This window comes from Miniopterus schreibersii (assembly GCF_964146895.1).
Source record: "Miniopterus schreibersii genome assembly, chromosome: 13".
NCBI classification, from domain to species: domain Eukaryota; kingdom Metazoa; phylum Chordata; class Mammalia; order Chiroptera; family Miniopteridae; genus Miniopterus; species Miniopterus schreibersii.
In genome coordinates, this window is record NC_138113.1 from 34,639,786 (window position 1) to 34,659,858 (window position 20,073).

Sequence of the window (20,073 nt, forward strand, 5' to 3'; positions counted from 1 at the left end):
GATGTAGAGAAATTAGAACCCTTATGCACTGTTAGTGGAAATGTAAAATGGTATAGCCGTTATGGTAAACAATATGTTGGTTCCTCAAAAAAGTAAAAATAGAATTACTGTATGATACAGCAATTCCACTTCTGGGTATATACCCAAAAGAACTGAAAGCAAGGTCTAGAGGAGATAGCTGTATCCCATGTCTTAGCAACATTATTCAAAACATACAAGAGGTGGAAACAACTTTAAGTATCCATTAACAATGGATAAATAAATGTGGTATATATACACAATGGAATATTATTATTCAGTCTCAAAAAGGAAGGAAATTCTGACATAAGCTAAAACATGGAATAATGTTGAGGACATGATAAGTGAAATAAGCCAATCACAAAAAGACAAATACCATATGATTTCACTTACAGGAGGTATTTTATTAAGTACAGGCATACCTCAGAGATATTATGGGTTCACTTCCAGACCACTGCAATAAAGCAAATACAGCATAAAGTGAGTCAAAATTCTTTTGTTGGTGGAGGGTCTTGCCTTCAATTTGTAAAAAAAGAGCCCGCCCAGGCGTGGCTCAGCGGTTCAGCATTGACCTAGGATCCAGGAGATCGGGGTTCGATTCTCAGTCAGGGCACATGCCTGGGTTGCGGGCCAGGCAGCCAATCAATGACTCTCTCATCATTGATGTTTCTATCCCTCTCTCTCTCCCTCCTTTCCTCTCTCTGAAATCGATAAAGATATGTTTTAAAAAAAAGAAAAAGAAAGAAACATCTGTGAAACACAATAAAGCAAAGGGCAATTCTGTCAAATTCAGTGACAGAAAGTAAAATGATGGTTGTCAGGAACTGGGGGAAGGGAAAAATAGGGAGTTGTTTAATGGGTATAGGGTTTCAGTTTTGCAAGATGAAAAAGTTCTGGAGATTGGCTGCAAAACAATTTGAATATACTTAATACTACTAAACTGGACACTTAAAAATGATTAGGATAGTAAATTTTGTGTTATAAGCATTTTATCACAATTTAAAATTTTTTTTAATAGGACTGCAGAATATTTAATGACATAAAAATGTTTAACACATATTAAGTAGAAAACAATTTTCAAAACATTATGTATAATATGATCCCAACTTCCTAATTTAAAATAAGGATACATATTTGCAAAAAAAAAACAAAACAACAAAAAACTACAGTGACATATACCACAATCTTAACAATGGTTACCTCCAAACGACCAAAAAAATTTTTGTTTTTCCTTTTTAAAATCTTCCAAATGTCCTCCTATAACTAATTATTTTGTGTGTATTAGGTTCTCCAGAGAAACAGAACCAATAAGCTATATAAAAGATGAGATTTATCAAAGAAATTCTTTCATGCACTTATTTGTGGAAGCCAAGAAGTCCCACTATCTGCCTTTTGCAAGCTGGAGAACCAGGAAAATCAATGGTATAATTCTTTCCAAGGCCAAAGGCCTGAGAACCAGGGGGCCAAAGGCCTGAGAAGCAGGATGACACTGGTGTTAAGTCCCGGATTCCAAAGGATCTGATGTGTGAGGGCTGGAGAAGATGGATGTCCCAGCTCAAGGAGACAGAGTGAATTCTCCCTTCATTTGCCTTTTTTGTTTTATTTGGGTCTTCAAAGGACTGCATGAGGATGATGATGCCTGCTCACATTGGTAAGGACAGGCCTCTTAGTATACTAAATCATTGCTAATTTCTCCCAGAAACACCCTCAAACACACACCTAGAAATAATGTTTTACCACTATATGGGCATTCCTTAGCCTGGTCAAGATGACATAAAATTAACCATGACATGCTGTTAATCAGGAATAATGCTATTATTAAACTGCAAAGGTTCAGCTTTAGTCTTATACCTACCTTCACTATGAATCTTTACTAATGACTATAACCCACAGAAAACTAGCCTTCATTTGATGCTTACTGTCTATATATTAGCAGTCTACAAACTTTTTTGATCCTGTATTGCATCAGTTAAAAATTTAAAGCAATCATTATTTACAAATTATATAGGGTACCACTGTATTAATAAGTAATATAAAACTATGCTAATAAAATTTTAAAAGGTGAGAGAGAAAAGACTTTTAAAAATAATCTATTTTACTAATTAATGGCAAAATGAACTTTTTACTGTTTTTAATTGATAGCAACGGACTATGCCTCATTATTATTAAAAATCTTGATTTAACACCTTACCAAATGGTGCTTCAAAGGCTAGTCTCTAAATTTAATTTATTTTTATACCTGACTTTTAAAAAAAAGAAAAAAATACATTTCACAAATGCATGTAAAACCAAATAGAAGAAATAACATTACTGCATCGCTGATTATACTTTCTGAATTCTCTATTTTGAGGTTTTTAAAACAAGTTAGAAAACTCCATTCTGGGTTTTTAAAGAGTTCACCATTTAACAAAATCACATAATGATGGAATTTCAAACATCCATTTTCAAAATACATTTACCATAGCTTGAGTGTTTCCAGAAAATAAATTTTCTTTCTCATTATTTAAAAAGAAAAACACCCTTCGAGAACAGATTAAGAGGGTGTGAGTGTGTGTATATATATGTGCAACTATCTGCTTGGTTAAATATTATTGTCAGTCACATGCCATCTCTGAAAAGATTAGCAAATTTAGAATGCTTTCTGCTTTCTTTTTCTTTTTTTGGTTAAAAAACAACAACACAACAATTCTTAAGTTTGACCACTCTTTTGAATACTTTTACGTATGGCTATGGAAAAGCTTGTACTAATAGGAAGAGAACCCAGCTCCGCACTTTGTTGTTAACTTGTGGTTCCATTTTTAGCATTATCTTTCATCCAAGATGTGACTTCCCTACAGGAATCACTTTAAGTTAATTAGACATTTTGTAAGAACTGGTTTAGTTAAAACCAGATAACAAAATCTGTAAACCCAATTAGCCACTCATGTTAACTATATTATATCACAAGGATGAACTAAGTGAAGGATACCACTATTAATCCCTTGTGCTTGCTCACTTATTTAAAACGTGAATATCTGATAAATGAACATCTGGACTGACTGAAGGCGATGATATCAATCCTTATAATAAATATTAGTAAAGGTTCATTTCTTTTTTCTGTAGATAAGAAAGTGACTATTCCTTAAGCTGGGTGGAACCTTACAAAGGAGTTTGGCCCTAATCCATAAGACTGTGGTGAATCATTATAGTCTTTAAAACTGTTGTTGAATGTATCACTCTAGGAGAATATTAGTAAGGAGGGCCAAATACAGAACCTAAGACAACTCCAACATTTCTGATGGCAGAAAAGAAAAGATATAAAGAAAGATGGTGATAAAGACAAGGAGGAACATCCTAGAAGGTGAGAGAAAAACCAGGAGAGAAATATCAGCTTACAGTTTGCAAATAAAATATAAGGAAAAAAACCTCCTTTAGATTTGGCAATTAAGAAGTGACCAGTCACATCAGAAAGCAATGTCATGTCCAATAGTGGGGGTGGAAGCCAGACTGCAGAAGTTGGAGTGAAACAGAAGGTGAGGAAATTAAAAAACACTACCTATTATTTCAAGACACTCAACCATCAGATATAAAACAGAATATATAGTACTATATAATGTATGAAAAGGTACACAACAAAATTTTAACAGTGGTTATATTTGCTTGGTGGCCTTTCCTGATCACTGTATTTAAGAACATCCTCCTCTTTCTCTTTCCCCCATGCAATACACATACCCTGTTATTCTTTATCATTAGCATTATACTGTGTGACCTTTATAGTACTTTCTTAAATTATAATTATTTATTTACCTGCTTATTTCCTGTCTCCCCACTACATAGTAAACTTATATTTGTTTCATTCACCCAGCAGAGTCAGCACTCAGTAAACTGCATGAATATTCAATGAATGAATGAAGAAATGAGTAACTATCCTGGAAAAAGAGGTAAAAACATACAAGCCACTAGCAATGTTTCAAGTAGTTTATGTACATTCAAAACAACCTAAAAACCCAAGTCAAAAATACATTATCTTGTTTGTATAATATTACCTGCCTTTCTAAAATATGATTCTAGATCTTGAGCTTTCATGTAACCCAGTATAATATACTAGTTAAGAAAACCAGCCATAAAATGAGTTAGATCTCTGTGACTTATTAGTTGTGTGACCTTTGACAAATTTCTGTCTTTTTTTTTGTTTTTTAAATATATCTTTATTGATTTCAGAGAGAGGAAAGGAGAGGGAGAGAGAGAGAGAGAAACATCAATAATGAGAGAGTCATTAATCGAGCCCGCAACCTGGGCATGTGCCCTGACCGGGAATCGAACCCCGATCTCCTGGATCCTAGGTAGACGCTCAACTGCTGAGCCACGCCTGGCCAGGCAACAAATTTCTTACCTTCCTAAATCTCATTTCCTCATGTAAAATGGTACAGCAACAGTATCTTCCTAATAGGAACTTTGTAAGATTTAAATCAAACATAACTTACATAATGTATGTAAGTTCATGGCACAATACTTGACACACAGTAGGCATTCAATAAATAATTGCAATTACTACTACTTACTTATTATTATAAACATCTTAAGCATTAACATTAGGACTATGTCATTCAAAGTTTTAAATCAATTTCAACTTTAGGATCCTGAGCCTCTCTACTGGTATCCTTTGCTTGAGTGCCCCTAGTTTGGGGGGAGAGGGGAAAAGTCACAGCAAATCAATATGGGCAGAAATAATTTAGTATTAGAAAAGTAGCTAAGCATAGAACAGTGGTCCTCAAATCCATGCCAGTAAAAGGAAAGAAAAAAGAGTCCTTGAAAATGATGATAAAACTAGAAAACATGGTGGCCTAGGACAGAAGCAATTTTGATGTCACAAACTGTGCTTGTGGGAGAAAAGAGGAATGAGGAGGCGGAGAGGCTGGAAATAATGCTTTGAAAGAAATTTAAATAAAGGTCAAAGCTGAATCCTTGGGAGTAGAGTGGATGAGATAAATATTACAAACTCTGAGTTGGATGGGACTTTAAAGATCATCTGGCTCAACTTTCTACTAATATATGAATCCTTTTTACAAGTGGTCTTTCTGCCTGCACTTTAAAGCCTTCAATAATGGAGAACTGACTACTTCAAACACAGATTATTGCTGTAAAACAACTATAACTGCTTTGGGAAAAAAATTATTTCTTGTAGTGAACAGAATCCTGCCTCTGTTCAATTACATTATAGGAATAAGAGACTAAATAATGCTAGTCAAAGGGAAGTAACATTACAAAGGGAGAAAGTGCAGGAAAAGAGGGCTAATGAGAGCTTAGAGCAAGAAGTGGAGTAAATACATTTAAGAGGAAAGGAAGAAAGCTATCAGAAATACCATCCTTACAAGAGCCAAAGGACAAGTGTCCAGGAGGAAAGAGTGAACAGTAGTATCAACATGCTGCAGAGAGAGAGGTCAAGGAAGTTACTAACTTCAAAAAGGATACTGGATTAGAACAAATTTAGGACAGTAGTTGGGAGAGAAACTACACCACAAAAGGTTAAGTAAGCGATGAAGTAATAAAGGCAATAAGATCAACATCTCTTTGATGGTGAAAGAAAAGAGACTAAGAGTTAAGCAAGAATATTTTATGCCATGGGAAACCTGAGAATATTTGTAGGCAAACAGCAAGAAACCAACCAAAGTATGAGATTAAAAAGAAACAAGAAAAAGTGGAGGCAAAAGGAGACTGGGGAGCGGGAAAAGTTAGATACACATGGGAATGGGGTGAGATTGGGGGGAGGGATGAAGGCAGAGAAAAAGAGAGACTAATCACACCCAGGAACTATGAGGCACCTTAGGCTATGCCCTACCTTGAGAAAGACAGGGCTTTGTCAGGCAACAGTGAGAAAATGAGCAAGCTAATCCAGAAAAGTTGCCTTCCTCCCTTATTACCCAGCCTAATGCCCTTATTTGGGGGGGAGGAAGGGAGGGTGGAATCAGCTGGAATTTGGGCAAACCTGTATTGCCTCACTCCCACTACAAGTTCTAAAGTTTCTATGATATCCTAAGATCACGAGTGCATTGAAAATGTTATCAATTAAAGAAGAAAGGACAGCAGGAGAGAGGGAACCAATGGAAAGATAGTAAGAAGAATTACATCATCACTAATATTTGACTAAATACTATACAGTTCATAATTGCTTACTTTTATTCATATTAATTTTGTTGGTCTTCCTAACAATATAGTGAGAAACACATTTCTAAATGAATCAGTGAATGAATGAATCAATGATCCTCATTGTGTGGACAAATACACAGGTTCAAGAGTAATTGGTTTCAAGACCATTTAACTAGTTAACTGTGAAGATGGTATTTGCATTCAGATCTGATTTTAAATTCCATGCCTCTATCTCTATACCACACTGCCTCTCAAAAAAAGCTAAGTTATTTCACTACTGCCTCCCATACTTTTCAGATCTTTCCTTTTCTTTTTCTCCTTATCAGATCAATTACTGCTCCAATAACAATTATTTACACTAATAAATAATTATAGTTTATGTCCATCTTATGTTAAAAATAAAGATAGCAATAATTAACATCTGATTGCACTATGAATTTTTTAAGACTTCATTTTTTTAGTTTCAAATAATTTTGTAAAACTGGGACTGCTAGAAAATCATTCTTCAAATAAAGAGAAACTATACATTTTCATCAGTATAGTTTAATGTATTTTCTTAGCAAAGAGATAATTCTTGAGCTGCAATGTGGAATAAATATGCTACTGGGGCCATCATTTTAGCACTTTCAAAAGGAAATGTGTTCTGAATTCTAAATAAGTAACTTACTAATGAACTTTTATAACATCTATCTGTAATTTGAGAAGATGTGGATAAAGTGGGAAATATTTTTACACTGGAACTGGACAGAGGTAGCATTTTTTGATACAATGGATTTAAGTTTAGTAAAAAAGAAAAATTCAATACTCAGTGCTATTTTTTAAAAAAAGCAAACAAAAAAGGGGAAACTTGACGTCTCCAAATTTAGAAGTACTGATGCATTCAAGGAAGAAAAAAAAAAGAACCAAACTGTAATGTCCTACTAAAGACTGATTTAATAGAAATCAGTAGATTATTTCTTAATCATAGAACTTTAAAATATCTCAAATATCTCATATTCTAAGAAGCACTTCCCACAACACTTTTGGAATTTTAAGAGTCAATTTCTGGAAAGTGGTATAATTAAGCTTCTTTCACATAGTGCACACACAATAAACTCATACACTATTTAGTTATAGGATTCATCATCTGACAAAACCTAGTTTAATCATAATTTTTAAAAGTACTTAAAAATATTTTTTAAATTATGTATCATATACATTATTGTTCACAATCTCAACAATGAAGCTAGAATTTAAACATAAGTATCTAGGCTTTCAAAAATACTAACAAATTAAGGCTGTCATATAAATACATACTTGTCTACTCATCTTGGGCATTAAAAGAGTATAAAAGAAGCTAAAGGAGCCCAGCCGGGCATGGCTCAGTGGTTGAGCGTCGACCTAGGACCCAGGCGATCGGGGTTCAATTCCCGGTCAGGGCACATGCCCGCGTTGAGGGATTGATCAATGACTCTCTCATTATTGATGTTTCTATCTCTCTCTCTCCCTTTCCTTCCCTCTCTCTGAAGTCAATAAAGATATATTAAAAAAAAAAAAAAAAAGCAGCAGCTAACAGAACACAGAAAATAAGGACAAAATTGTACTAATCTAACTCGCTTTTTCCTTACATTCTCATTTGACCCTTATGAGACCCTGTGCGTTGCAGGAAACTCTGACTACATTTCTTGACGTTCCTTATTACTTTTAATTTAGTGACAAGATGGAATAATAAGAGATAATCTTGGCTAGAAGGATAAAAACTATAACTATTTGTAATATTAAACTTAAATATTTTAAATTGCTATAAAATAAGTGATATTTCATGTGTGACATCCTTATCAGGAATAAATTTTCAAAAATATCTTCAAAAACAATATTATGTATGTATTTTAAGTCTAGATATTATTCAAAATAAGAACATCTTTTTTCTGAAGCACTCATCAGATTTAATACACTAAAATGACATAATAGAGCAGCCATTGAAATTAAGAGTCACAGGCCTAGAATTGATTGATAAAACTACACTGATTGATAAAACTAATCTGTCGATAGCGGGTAAAAAATTCAATGAAAATGCAAATATAACTTGGATGCTTTATTTTACTCCTTTGTGTCACTGATGACTATATTACTCATGGCATTTTTGTCAAAGTGAATCATATTAGAACACTGGTATTCTGTTTTTGGTGTCTCGGTCAAAGGTTAGCAAATATATCCTAAAATCACTCATTCTAAGTTATTGGAAAAAATATATGTCTTAAGTACATAAACTATCAGACAAATTAAAATGCCTACAAAAGGAGTAAATTTAAAATAAAATCTGTATAATCTACCTTACCATAAAATTAGTTCTACAAGAAATTTTACACATATTAATATATTCATAAGAACAAAAATGAGAGCCACTGTTTTGGGTTATCCCTGCCTTTTTTTCCAGAGGAGAAACAATCTAATGCTAACAGTCTATCTTATATTTTATATCTGGATCCCTAAAGGGCAGGGTATTCAAATAATCTAAACAAGTGCTCTATGAATGCTAAGTAACAATAAAGATGATGCTTTCAAGGAATATTTTCTTTTGAGAGAAAATAAAGCAAAAAGCTAGAAATTCATCTTCAATGAGTTAGCAAGTGGTTCAGAAATGAAAATACCAAATGTTAGCTTAAGGTATAAAGTAAGTAACTATAAAGTTCATTATTATTATAACCCCAAACCAACAATAAATTAGTATTTTAAGTAATCACTGCTTGATATTACCTCTACACCGCTCCCCACTGTTTGGTTTCTTAGCTCAGTTCTGCCTTACTAGCTTCCTCACTTAGCTTGGATCCCATGGTCAATTACTTCAGCAGTCTCCCTTATATCTTCAATTATCTCCTCCTTCACCCATCTTCAATACAACTTGTCTTTGCTTTGTTCCTGGCCGCAGAACAATGCCAGAGAAAACTTATGTAAAACATGTAAATTATAAATTTGTAAATTCCGATCTCAGATGAAGCCCTGCTCAGTAGTCCTTTCACTTATTGTGAAACCCTTCTTTCCCAGTTCCCACAGTATTTATAATAAACTTTCAGCACTCTCATGTCCCCTATTACCTTCATCAGTACCATACTTAAAAAGTAAACTGTCCTTTTACTTCATACCCTCTGCTCAAAAAAGTCCTCAGATATGACTTCTTCCCTTCATATCCAAACATACCTAATATTCATCTATACACAACTCCTAATTTTCTGAGGTACAGTACAGGTGTCTACTCTTTTCCAGTGTTAATCTCCCAACCAGCTATTCTTGATGTTAGTTCTTCCCACTTCATCTGAGACCCTGTTCTATTTATTATTCCTTCATTCCTATCTTTAATCTTATTGGTCCATCAAAAAAAGTTTAATACTAAATTAAAGTTCTTTCCCTCAACTCTATCTCCTCAAACTACTACTTCTTACCTCCTCTTCATTGGTAAACTTCTATTCTCTCTTTGGTTTACCTCCTTAGCAATGTCTTCCATCTCCAGCACTCACTTGGCTCTGGAAAAGGTAAAGAATGGCCTGATTTTTAAATTCAATTGCTTATATTCAGTCTTCATCTAATCTGACCTCACTGCCCTCAAAAGTCAGTGAAAATAATAAAAATAATAAATGTAGAATGAACAAATTAGAAAATCAACACCTGTAATCATCCAATGCAATGAATGATTAAAGCAAATATTATTAACAGATGCTAAAACCACTGATTTAAAGGGTTGTTAGGAACAAGATATTTACATGACCACAAAGTATCACCCTATCAATTACTTAATTAAATAGTCAAGAGGTCTATCAGTTCCCACCTTCACCAAGTGATCAAGCTGGAATCAGCAACAAGGGGACAGCCTTAAGTTATGTGCCTCTTGAGGTGATAAAATGGTAGGTATACATATTATCTGTGTAATATTCTTGCCAGAAATATCTGTCCAGAATGTAATCATGAAAAAATAGACTAATTCAGAATATGGAATATACTTGAGGACAAATGCCTTTACTTTTCAAAAGATACACCAAAGAATAGAGGGAGGCAGTGGGACTAGTCCAGACTGAGGGAGACTAAAGAGACATACTAACCAAATGTTTGAACCTTGACTGAATCTTGTATTAAAGGGAGTTAAAGCTATAAAGAACTTTGAGACAAATGAGGAAATTTCAAGTATGGACTATATGTTAAATAATGTTGTTGAGCAATTGTTATTTTTAGGTGTCATATGGTATTGTGGTTATGTAAGAAAGTGTCCCTGTAATGGGAAGATGCATACTTATGTATTTAGGGGTGAAGCCTCATATCTACATCCTGTTTTCAGGTTGTCAAAAGGAAAATGTGGGGGGGGGGGTCTTCACTCTACTATCTTTTTTACTTTTCTGTGGGTTTAAAGTTTTTCAATAATAATAATAAACCAATGAGAGTTTACCAAGAACTGAAGGTAAGTAGAAATGAGACAGACACATGGAGGGGAAGAAGAAGGGACAAGAACACTACAGGAATAGGAAACAGTATGTGCAAAGGCTTGGAAGGAAGAGAGAGCCTATTGCCAGAAACTACAAGTCAGTCAATATTTCTGAGAAAGTTATATATTTGGGGGAAGGAGGGAGTTGTGGAGAGTCTTAAGGCTAGCAAGGTAAGTTGAGAAAATAACTTAAATGAATTTATAAATATGTTAAAAGAATAAGAATGTGGATTTCATCTTGAGAATAAAAGTCACAGAAATAATGTAATTGCCCTTTAGAAAGATCACTGATTGTAGCACAGAGAATGAATCAGAGGAGTCTAAGACTAGAAGAGGCCAGATAGTAAACATGCAATAATCTAGGTGAGAGCTGAGTGCAGCTTGAACTCAGATAATGGTTGAAAAGATGGAGAAAACTAGATTGATTCCAGATCTTTCTGCAGTTCTAACCTTTTTTAGTGTCTCGCACCCAAATTTATAACAGCCTACTGGGCATCTTCCCCTACAAGTCTCACAGATACCTAAAATTCAATACATCCAAAATTTAAACTCATCTATCTTTACTCCTCTCTCCCATCTGCCAAAAACGTATTCCTTCTCTAGCTAGTTAATGGCAACACCACTTATGTAGTTTCCCAGGCTGGAAACCCTAGGGCCTCTTTACTCCCTAAGCTCTACATTCTTCAATTTCTATACCAAGTTGGACTGTCCTATGGATTCAACCTCCAAAATTCATTACAAAGCCATGTCTTGCTCTCCATTCCAACTGCCACTGCTCTAGTTCAGAATTTTATTTGCAGACTAGACTATTGTAAGACTCTCCTACCAAAAGTCTTCCTTTGCTCCTAACTTCATTTCATTTCAGAATCATCTTTCTAAAACTCAGATCTGATTAGGTCATTCTCTTTTAAGTATTCTTTGATAGTGGTATATATTAAGTCTATTCGAATATAAAATTCTCCAAATTAGTGGCATTTTTTTTGCCCTGAAAACACCCCTCCCTTTTATAATCCAATTTTTTAGGTTCACCATATTACTTACTTATTTATTTATTCATTTATTTATTTATTTATTTTTATTGACTTGAGAGAAAGAGAGGTGAGAAACATGGATCAGTTGCCTCCCAAAAGACGCCCCGACCCAGAATCCAGCAGGCAACCTAGGTATGTGCACTGACTGCGGACCAGTAATGGAACCGGAGACCTTCCAGCGCACAGGACAGAACACACTCCAACCAAGCCACAATGGCCAAGGCAAGTTCACCGTATTTTAAGTTCATCACATGACTTATTCTGAATACTGTCTCAAACTATTCTACCTTCCTGCTACTCCAGAAAAATCTCACTGAATAGCTCCAGCTCTGTTTATCTGCAGTCTTACTTTAGTATGATTGTGAAAGTTGACCAGTTAACAAAATTGTAAGAGATTACATTTCCCCCCATTCATTTCATGTATTTTAGATAATTCAACTTTAAATGCTACATAACAAACTATGGACTACTGGACATGTCGAAAAATTGAAGTATCTCTTTTTGTGTAAAAAGATGTTGAAAAATAATAGAAAAAGAAACCAATCTAGCCTGGCCAGGCGTGGCTCTGTGCTTGAGCATCGACCTAAGATCCAGGCAATGGTGGTTCAATTCCTGGTCAGGGCACATGCCCCGGTTTCAGGCTCCATCCCCAGTTGGGGCCATGCAGGAGGCAGCCGATCAATGACTCTCATCATTGATGTTTCTATCTCTGTCTCCCCCTCTCCTTTCCTCTCTCTGAAATCAATAAAGATAGATAGATGATAGATGATAGATAGATAGATAGATAGATAGATAGATAGATAGATAGATAGATAGATAGATAGATGATAGAAAGGAAGGAAGGAAGGAAGGAAGGAAGGAAGGAAGGAAGGAAGGAAGGAAGGAAGGAAGGAAGGAAGGAAGGAAGGAATCTAGAAAGATAGGTTTTTACAAACAGTGGCCAGGTTTAAAACACTTAATCTTCACATTTGAGGAGCACTTACCAGTGGTAGAAAAACCCTTCAAATATAAAGGAAGGCATGAACAGTAAATGAAAACAGAAAGAATTATTCCCAACAAGGGAATTACCAGATAATTAGCTTACTCTCAAAAAAAAGCTAACATTTTTTGTACAAATAAGTAATTTATGCAAAATTTAATCTGAAATTATATATTTTCATGACTTTTCAAATAGCATATTTTGAAAACAAGGTAACCTTTTCTTGATAACAATTTCACCATTATAATAATAGTTTTATGCTGTTTTATAATAGTGATACTTCAGGTGCTACTAAAGGAAGTCAGTTTATCCCTATATTAAAGAGCTTCTAATTATGGTAATAATACTAGTTCTTTTACTAGTTTGTTATCAATATATTTTTAGAATTTCTCACTTCTCCCTACAGAGGCTGTCAGCAGTCACTGTTCTTTGCCTTGTTAGCTATATTCCTGCCTTTGGCACCCTCTCTATCCCTTTCTAATTTGATTCTTCTGAAACAAATAACTCACTCTTTTTTAAATTGAGGTAAAACTGATACAACCATAGTTTCAGGTGTAATAACTAACTCTTATACACAGTATTTTATAGTTGTCATAGCACCTAACACACATTACCTCATTCAATTCTCACAATAACCTTATAATACAGAGATTATCACTATTCCTATTTTATAGATGAGAAAATTTAGGCTCAGAAAGATTGAATAATTTATCTAAGGTCATAAAGCAGGTAAATAGCAAAAGTGATCCCAAATGTCAATCTTTTCTTCTTTCACCACCAAATTGAGCTGTTAACAACAAATTACAGAATCAAAATTAGGGCCTATAAGGAACAGAAAAAAAGATGAGATTCATGTATAAGCTTTGAAAATTTTTGAACATTAATTAAAACACTATTAATTTAAACAGCCTACTTCTCTTTTCTTTGGCAATTGACACAACCATAAAAAAAAAAAATCTCTTCTAGATAAACAAACTACTACTATACTATATTTATTTCCAATTTCAAAAAACCTATGCACCAGTAACCAACAATTCAATATATAATAGTAACTCAAATTTGCAGTAAAATAAGGCTGTCATTTTCAGGGAAAAAAGTTTTTCTTCAGGAGGGAGGTAGAAAAGGGTATAGGGGGATAAATGGAGATGGAAGGAGACTTGGCTTGGGGTGGTAAACACACAATATAATAAAAGGTGAGGTGTTACAGAATTGTACATCTGACACCTATATAATTTTATTAACCAATGTCACCCCAATAAATTCAATAAATAATTAAAAGAAAAAAATTATTTTCTTCAGATTTGAAGACAGCGAAACAGACTAAAGAATATCTGCATTGAGTCATAAATAGATTTCCTTTTACTTTTCTCTCAAATGCTAACCCTACAAAGAAAGTTGCTAGAGAACCTACAGGGTTAATCTGATCCACCAATCAGTGTCCACTGAGAGTATTTTACCACTAGCTTAAGCCCTTACTAGAATCATGCAAACCATAGGTTTAGAACAATACTACTGATATTTTAGGTCAGATAATCCTTTGTTGTTTGAGTAAGGTAGACTATATCCTGTTCATTGTAGGATGTTTACCAACATTTCTTGGCTAGATGCCAATAGCACCCCACCTTCAGTTGTGATAATGAAAAATGTTTCCAGACACTGCCAAATGTCCCTTGGAGGCAAAATCACTCCAGCTTGAGAACCATTGATTTAGATGTTAGGGCCCTGGGTCTTTGAAAAAGGAGGCTTCCAATCAGCCCTGTTAATTATAATTTTAAAAAGTTAATTTTGTTTTTAAAATTTGGATTTTTAAAAATAAGATGGTAATAGTTCAAGAAGATACCTAAATAATATATATGCCATGCTCTTTCGGTTAAAGCATTTTTAGAGGATTTTGTAACATGAATTTTATCTATGTGTACACATTAGTCTTCCCTCATTGGGGAAATGTCCAGTTCTCTCTCTCCTCTGCTAGTAAAATGTCAAATACAGTACATACATACATGCATGCATACATATATAAGAAAACCTAAACAATTCTAACTTACAAATCCCCATTTCTTGCCCTTCATGGCACATTGTGGTTCGTGAACCATGCATCCTAGAGATTCAAGCTTCGACTCTTCAGATTTCCTCATCTATTTGTGAAGCAAGCAGGAAATAAGCTGGTGACCTTTTAAGGTTTTTTCCTACCTTAATATCCTAATACTCTCAGCTTTTACTTATTGACAAAAATATTCTTTCAGCTTTTACTTATTGACTCCCAGCTGACCAGACCACCTCTTAAGATCACTGAAGCCATTCATGCTAACGTTTTTCTTTTTCCACATGTTATATTAATCTACACTGAATATAAGCAAAAAATGTCAGTTGTTTAAATGATCGCTAATACCAGTGACTAGTTACTTATTCTGACTCAAACAAAATATTTTAAACATGTAAATTAATTTTAAAACAAAAACTTTTCAAGCTATGAGCTAATACCATATACAGAATGAACCACAGAGACAAATATTGAGATGAAAAGTAGATCAGTGGTTGCCTAGGTCTGGTGTGGGGTGGGGAGAATAGGGAATAAATGCTAATGATGAGAAGTTCTCTTTTTGGGATAATGAAAATGTTGTAGAATTGATTATGGTGGTGGTTGTATAACTTTGTAAATATACTAAACATCGCTGAATTTTACACTTTAAATGACTGTACTTTTACTCAATAAAGTTGTAAAAAGCTAAAAGCAAGAAAAATTAGTTTATCAACTTTTATTGATAGGAAAATGTAAGAACAAATTCTGCAAATTTTGCCATTTCATGAGTTATAAGATTTGATTTTAATTATGAAATCATTAAAAACTTAATACCTACCCAAAAATAAATTTTAACTTTTCTAGAAAATATATGCAAATTTAATCATCTTTTCCTAGTAAACTCTGGATGATTTGGAAGCAATGAATGACATTTCAGAAAGCCAAATGCTACAGTAACAATATCTCTGCAAGAACAAAACATATGAATATGGTCAACAAAACAAAACATGGGCAGTCTTTATAGTTTTGTTGTGATACATTCTTTATAAACAAAACCATTAAAACATTTTTTCATTTCCTTTAAAAATGATTCTCAGACTATAGCGTCTGTCCTGGTAATGTAATAATTCTGAAGTTACTAGAGTATAATTTAAAGATAGCCAGATCACATTAAATTGCAAATATCTAATCCCCAAAACCACAACTATCAATTACCCAAAATTTGCACATACTTATCATTTTTACCCAAAACTATCATGACCAATGATGATCTACTATGAACCACCAAGTAATACCTATTGCTAGGAAATCAGACTCTAACTACTACAATATGAATACGGTCACTATTCTTTCTGTTCTATCATAAATGCTTAGAAATGATTAAGGCTCTCAAGGTACTTTTCCAATTAGAACTCCCCATAGATTTATCAAAGTCAACCTGAATGTCCACCAAAATCTGCAATTTTCACAATAACACACTTCTCAGTATACTATCATAATTATGACTTGCCTTGTAAGCATTTACTATTAAGATTGCCCTGGGGTTTGACAAATCAGAAATAGGTCCAATTAAAAACAAAAACACTCCAAACATTTTAATTCTTCGAAAGTAAGGAGAGCCTCCATAAAGACCAAAAAAATAAAGCTGGTTAAAGGGAAATTTTTTCAAAAGCGCAACCTGGCTGAGCCAAAATTCTAAATATACCGTCCTGGACAGCCCAAGTGGTCAATTATAATGGGCAGTCAAAGGTTTCCTTGTCAACGACGGGGAAGGCCTGCCTTTGTAACCGTGCAGAGATGGAAAGAAGCAGAACTGAAGAACATTAATTATTGAGCAAAATACTGCGAGCTAAATTGTCAAACTGCAAAACATCGAATCATTCTTTGGGTTAGCCTTCTCCAGGAAGAAAAATGATGTTTTAAATTTAAATTATTCCAGTAGCATCAAAAGAGGGCTAAGGGCCCGGCTCTAAAAAGAAAAGTTTGGGGGCAGCATCTAAGGAGAGTGGTGGAAGTTCCAGAGCCCGGATCTGGGAGATGGGCGAGAACGGCGTTTGAGGCCGCCGGCTGGAGGTGGGGAGCACAGCTGCCAGCCCGATCCCGGACGGAGAGTGAACAGACGAGTAGGTGGCCGAGAGGAGAATGGAGCTTCAGCGCTGGTCAGTTACGACCGAAACTCTGCCGGCTCGGAGACAGAGGGGGTGGGGTCTGGGTCCCTCTCTCCACAGAGGAGGTCGGGTGGAGGGTGGGCCGCGAAGCGCCGGGAGCCGAGCGGGGCCGGCCCGCCACCTACCTGCGGGTCTCGGGCAGCCGCCCCAGAGCGAGGCCTAGTGCATCGCCGCCGCCTCCAGCCCTCCACGTCGCGCCGAGACTGCTGCTCCGCGGCCGCCGCCGCCCGGAGCCCGTCCGGGCCCGAACCCGGCTTCCCGCCGCCGCCCCGCGCCGGCTGGCCTGTCAGCCCGGGGAGCACAGGGCCGCCCTCTTGAGCCCTACTCCGCTCGGGGGTGAGAGGCGGCAGCGGCGGCTCCCTCACGTCTCTCCCGGGTGTCCTGTCAGCCAGCAGTTTCCCCCGGGTCCGCAGCGCCGCCTCCGCCGCTGCTGCCACCGCCTCTCCCACATCCCCGGCCTCCAGAGGAGCCGCCGCCGCGCCGCGACCACTACCCTTAGCGCTTCTGCTCCCGGCTCACTGCTTCCCCTCGCCCCGCCGACCCGGCTCGGCCCGGCTAGGTCGGGGGACACAGCGCCGGAGGCCGCCGCCAGGCCGCCGCAGCCCCCAGCCCACAATCCACCGCGCGGCTCCGCCGGGGCGGGAGGGCCGCGGCCCGGGCCGGGGGGAGCGCTCGCCGCCTGGAGAGAGGGGGTACGGCGCTGGCGCGTTCGGCGTCCCCCCGCAGCGGGAAGTACCCGCGCGGTTCCCCCGCACCTCCTCTCATGGTCCTGCACGCGAAGACAGAAACCCGCGCTGAACTCTTCCCCGCGCCCCTCCCCCACCCGGGGTTCTCTGGAGCGCCCGGGTGCCGCCGGCCGCCTTCCCTGGGACTGAGCCCTCTCGCTCTCGCCAGACCCCTGACTCCAAAGTCCCGAAATCACCCAGGACCTAGTAAAGTAGGTATTTCCACACCATTTCACCTCTCCTTTCCCTCGCTCAAAGTGAACGCTGTTCAGAGTTTCCCTAATAACATTTGGAAGGGTCAAGATCACCCCCTCCCCAACACCCCACTGGACCCTGAAAACTGCTTGGTCTCTATAGGACGCCCTCCCCCACCGAGCCCTCTTTCCCCCCAGTTCAGGCCTTCCGCCCAGGCACCTCTCACACTTCTCTGGCACTGAAATCAGTTATTCCTGCTATTAGACAGAGACACTTGAAGTGTGTGTGTACTAATGCCTCCTCGTGATTTTTAGCAGTAATCCAGCCTGGTTTCAGAGGGCTTGGGATCTTAATCCAATAAAATACAATCCGCAAGAAAGGGAGTGTCTTAGAATATTCTATTTTTAAAAAGAGGAAAAAAGGGCCCTCATTCATTTGAGTGCTTATGTCTTAATTTTAGGAAGATTTCTTTCCATTTTGAAACTATTTCTTTGTCTAAAAATATTCAAGTTTCAGGCATTTATAAGACGGTATGTTTTAACAAATCAAAAGTGAAAATGTAACTCTTATAGTTGGGAATTGAAAAGAAACTTCATGCAAGTTTCACTTCCAAGAAGTCACTTTGAAAACTACAAACATAACTCTTTGTAAAATGTTTTACCCACTAAAGAGCTAAAGTTGTGGGTTCGATCCCTGGTTGGGATGTTGCTCTCTTTCTCTCCCTAAGTCAATAAAAACATATCCTCTGGTGAGTATTAAAAAAACAACACCTTGAGGTCTGGCCTTTTAAAAATTGTTTTTTTGTTTGTTTTCCTTTTTAAAAAATTTATTGGGGTGACATTGGTTAATAAAAGTATATAGATTTCAGGTGTACAATTCTATAATACATCATTTGTATATTGTATTGTCTGTTCACCACTCCAAGTTGTCTCCTTCAAAAACTATTTGTATTTATACCCCACCCTGTTCCAAAAAAGATTCCAAGTTGCTCTACTGGGCACTTGGATTAAATAATAGCCTTGAGATATCTCGTAAACACTAGAACAAGACAGACTGGTTTGCTTTACTCATTATCCAACTACAGATAACATACCATAGGAAGAAAATAGACATTCGGTATTATACTTAGTTCTTTGAGGGATCTAGCATGATGTTTACTTTTACTTTTCCACAGAACAAACCATAATCATGAATCTAAACAGAGCTGATGATCAGGTTTGCCAACAACAAAACAAAACAAAAAAACTGTTAACTGGACAAGTAATTTAATTTAAATAGATCCATTTCAAATTAATTGTTTATTTGTTATCATTTGAATCATTTCAGTATTAGAAAGAAAAGTCAACTCACAAATATGTGTAGATATAGTTTTAGTGTTCATTTCCAGGGAGGACAGATAACAGGAAATGAAGAAAAGCTGATAGAAATCATCATTGCCCTAAAAAGAAGAAAATATTTAGCTATCATATTACTAACACTGTATTTGGCATATGTAGTAAACCTGTTAAGATTATGAGTGGTGTAATTATTCAGGGCCATCTATTCTTGTTAAAGGAAGAATGAGCGAATTTTTAAATTCTGGAACACCTATAAAAGGCCTATGCTTATGTTTACTTATGTTCAGTGCATATTTGTGGGACAGTAGTGAGGCTAACATGTCAACTTAATCAACAAACACCATTCTAAATGATATGTTTGACAGAAACTATACATTCACATGCCAATATAAATACACAAGGAAAGGAGCCATTGGTAGAAGGAACAATCAGAAAAATCATTTTACAATTTAGTTAGACATGAGAACTAGCCCCTCTTTTTTCCACAATAGCAAATCTAAATGTATAAAATGGAAACCTGTGCAAGTTCTCTTACCTACTCTGTAGCTAAATATATATAATTACATTATGTGTTTAGTGTAAATTATGTTTGGTAAGCAAAATCCATTTGCCTTCATGAACTGAAAGTACTATGCTGATAGTAGTTTCATCTGGGTTTGGTTTTTTGATCCAATGCCTTGACTCATTTTATCCATCATATGTAAGCTATTTTAAAATGTTAAAATGTTTAAAAATCACAATTTATAACAATATGATTGGAATCTGAATATGTTTTAGTATTTATTCATATCTAATGTAGACTATCTTAATGTAGGAAAACTTTCCAATTTATGGTATAAGACATTAAACTAGATGTAGGTATAAGCACCACTAGAAATTTTATATTTCATGTGATAATAAAATAATTGTTGGGAGTATGTAATATGCAAGTTTTTCATATATCATTATCTTGACTACTTTGGAAACAGTTATTTAACTCTTAAATTTCTCTGTTCCATTTCTCTTTGACTCTGATATTTTAAAT

At 36.2% G+C, this 20,073-nt stretch overlaps 1 protein-coding gene across 7 annotated transcripts in view; it reads right to left on the reverse strand.

Moving 5' to 3' along the window:
* Window positions 1-20,073, reverse strand: part of VPS54 (VPS54 subunit of GARP complex) — a 134,914-nt gene that overhangs the window by 74,507 nt on the left and 40,334 nt on the right. For 3 of the 7 annotated variants that reach the window (XR_014000218.1, XM_081157258.1, XM_081157254.1), the window contains exon 1: window positions 16,918-17,164. The exons of 1 other annotated variant lie outside the window; for it this stretch is intronic. The gene's annotated coding sequence lies outside the window, so the exon portion shown is untranslated. Of the gene's footprint in view, window positions 1-8,880; window positions 8,901-16,917; window positions 17,405-17,547; window positions 17,568-20,073 lie in introns of those variants that run through there. 3 more of the 7 variants (XM_081157256.1, XM_081157259.1, XM_081157255.1) reach the window with 3 other exon arrangements.